Genomic DNA, 3,979 nt, shown 5'->3' with positions numbered 1-3,979 from the left:
GTATTTCTATAAGGAAATTGAAATAATGGTTGGAGAGAGGCTGAGTATCTCCTAAAACCAATATGTTCCACTATTGAAAATGGATATTCATGCAACATAATTGCATGTGCAAGCTCTTTCCTAGCAGTTTCAACATCATAAATTCCAATCCCTAACTTCTTTTTACCTTTCAAGACCTTAGCTGTAAGAAATGTTTGTCAGTTATTTTGTCTCATGGTAGCCCAATGTGGAGAACATATTTTCATATGTTCGTTAAGTGTGACGTCCCATCTCTTGCTCTCCCACCAAGCAATTTCTTGCATTAGTTGCATTTAACTTTATCTTTTACATTTAGCTTTATCTTTTCTTGCAGTAATTACAGTAATTATATTTTACTTTTAAGCCTATTAAAACCATATTCGGTTATTTCGTTCGTCATATTATCATTGTCTCATCATGAGGTGTTTTTGTGGTTTTATTTGGTGTGAAAACATTAATTGACGTATTGCAACTTTCATTCATAATTGGTTGATGTGAACTTTCTTCTGAAGTAAGTTGACATGGTAGTGGTTGGGATGTGCCATAAATTTCCATTTATATATTATGTAAAGTTGCACATAAAAGCAAATTAAATTCATGAATTTATTAAATAACTTTGTGAATAGTATAAATAAATAAATAAATAAAAAATTTAGATTATTCATCCACCACCTCAAGAATACTATAAAGATTTAACTTTATGAATAGTATAACAAATTAAGAATCACAAACAAGTATAACCAAGAAAAATATTATTATTATAAACCAAAATCATTAAAAATTAATCAAAAATCATAATAAACCAAAATTAATCAAGAATCATCATAAATCAAAAGTATTATAAATAAAAAATATAAACCAAAATAAATATATTTAGATTATTTTAATTTCTAAAAACAGATTTAACATTAACAAATTAATCGGATTTAATCATAATATATAGTGAGTGACAAATAAATAAGGTGTTAGAAAAAAGACTTTGATCACAAACGCTACATTAAGAATTTTCATGTTTCTGCGATGCTACACAATCACAATTGAAACTACAGTTTTTATGTTCGATTGTAATTCTCCACAATGTTAAGGATTGCACTACAACCACAACTGAGATTAAAAATCTTAAAAAAAAAGTTGATAAACAATGCTAACGGAAATTAAACAAACTTTATGTCAAAAGAAAAGAAAAGAAAAGAAATCAAATAAATTCACACACATATTAGATTATCAAAATGATCTACTAGCATTATATAAATCTATGGTAAATTGCAGAGCGTTCATATAAATAATCTATCAATGTGGTCTCTTTTTTTTATAAATAACTATGATAGATTGCAGAACTTTCAAATATATAATACTAGAATCACAATACTTTCAATTTATAATACTAGAATACTTTCATCTAACTTAAACGAGTGGTAAGGTTAATAAAGAATCACAAACATACAAGCAAGAATCACAAAAGGCACACAAAAGAGGATGGAGACAGTGCATGGAGGAGGATGATTAGAGGAAAATAGAGACGGCACACAGAGGAGGACGAAGACGGCGCACGAAGAAGGACACGTAGAGAACAGAGACAGTGCGCAGAGGAGGACGAAGACGAAGCACAAAAGAGGACAACACAAAGATAAGGGTGGGAGGTCGGGATAATAAAAAAATGAGGGTGGAGGTTGGCGGCAACAGGCAACAGGAAAACAGAAAAGAAGAAGGTAGATTGACAAAATTAGAATTTTGTTACTATTTTAAGAGATATAAAGGTATTTAAGTAATTGCATTTATGTCGGATCGGTGCAGGTGCGGGGCGGATATAACCAAACCCGCCTGTAATTTTAAAAAAAGCGGGGAAAATTCACACCCACAACTGCATCCAATAAAAGCGATTTTTCTCCATTAAATGCGTTGCGAGTTTTGGGCAGTTCGGGTGGGTTGATAAATATTCGCCAATAGCATGACATAAGTAACTTAATGAATATTCGTAAATAAAATAAATAAATATTTTGACTACACACTAATTAATAGATACTTAAACAAAGTAATCATATTCATATATGGGAATATCCGCACCCATTAATAAATTGATAAAGAATACTATATTGTAAAAAAAATTATTTGTGTTAATGTATTAATTTTTTTTATAATGAAATTTTGTGATATATTTTATTTATGTTCTAATGTAATTATATTTTTATATGTGGCTACTTTTATGTGTTGACTAAAGAGGAGGAAAAATTCTACATAATTGCAAAAAAATAAAATAAATATTGAATATAAACGATTTTTTTTATTTAGAAGATAATATCCATGGGTATCCGCTAATATATGTGAATATTACAAAATTCACAAAATATTAGTTTAATGGATATTTACAAATATAAATTCTTAGGTTTTATATGGGTCTCGTCTCTACAAAACCGGTTTGTAAAGTGAGAGGTGTCACTTTTTATAAAGTCTTTAAGAGCTTATCCATTTTTAATGTGGGACTTAGTTTTTCTCAATACAACCCCTCACGTCCAACACTATTAGGGTTGGTGCGTGTATAAATGATGAGTACTTATATTATGGTTCTTGATTTCAAGCATTGATAACAGAGATAGTTAATTACATCAAGAGTTACAAACACTTATGTAGTCAATTAGATAAATAACTAACTAATGTAAAATAACTAACTAGCTAGTGTAACTAACCAATTAACATATCTAACATCCTCCTCAAGCAAGATTACCAAGAATATGAAATATCAAAATATATTGACTAAACCATTTTGAAATGCCGAAAATAAATCAAATAAAATATTTTGAATACTGAAAATACATCAGCAAAAAGATCTTTGAACGTAGAAAATACACTGACTAAAAGATTTTTGAATGCCGGAAATACGGTGACAAAAAGATTTCTTTTTGGAAGATTTATTCTTCTATTGAAATAAGAACAAGAAAGACTCTAATGCAATCTTGTTTCTCCCTTTTTTTGTAGTAGGCTAAATCAAATTGACATCAGAATGCAAGATCTTCTCTTCTCTTCTCTTGTCTTTATTTTTCTTCTTCTTTTGATCAAAACCTCATGCACAACTTCTTGATAATTAGCTTGCACTACTAATTAAAAATCCAACTATAGATTTTTTTTCTTTTCGAAACAAGAACAATCTTGCTTTCTTTTTTGTTAGTAAGTGTTGAATCTAGAGTCTTTAAATCAAATGCAAGATATTTGCTTGCAATTTTTTTAATACCAATTTGGTTAGAAAGAAAAAATTGTCACCAAATATTGTTGGTGTTCTTGAAAAATCATACACAAATACTTTGACATCATATACTCTTAAGTTTGATGATGAGGTAAAATATGGACTTGATTCGAGTCACCTTCTGAATTATCCGTCTCGTCCCAAAATACATTAAGGACAAGATATTTTTTATTTATTATTATTCTACCTTATTATTGGTTCCACTACACTAACTTTATTTAGAGTTTGAAAAAAAATTCTCTTGTCTGGTTCTCCTTCCTGCATCATTTTCTATTATTATTATTATTATTATTATTATTATTATTATTATTATTATTATTATTATTATTATTATTATTATTATTATTATTATTATTATTATTATTATTATTATAAGACAATGTGTATTTGATATTACTCTTGATCAAAGAGAAAGACTATTAGGTGGTGAAAGATCTATGGGTCAGTAATAATTTACTTGTTTTGATTAAATAATTTAAATTTTGTATGACAATATTATGATTAATTTTGAATGAATTGACAAGTGGTAATTGTAGGTGATTTGTTATAAGTTATTTTAATTTTTTTTTTTAATAAATTTTTTCAAGAATTACTAGTTGGTGACTCGTCTAATTGGAACTAACTCAATCTCGTTTTGTCTTGATTGAATCCACAACTAATTGAATTAAGGGACATATTAAGACTTAAAAATTGGCTCGACCAAATATTGAGATCGAATAAAAG

This window comes from Cicer arietinum, chromosome 1 (assembly GCF_000331145.2).
Source record: "Cicer arietinum cultivar CDC Frontier isolate Library 1 chromosome 1, Cicar.CDCFrontier_v2.0, whole genome shotgun sequence".
Taxonomy (NCBI): Eukaryota; Viridiplantae; Streptophyta; class Magnoliopsida; order Fabales; family Fabaceae; genus Cicer; species Cicer arietinum.
This window is presented reverse-complemented; position numbering follows the sequence as displayed.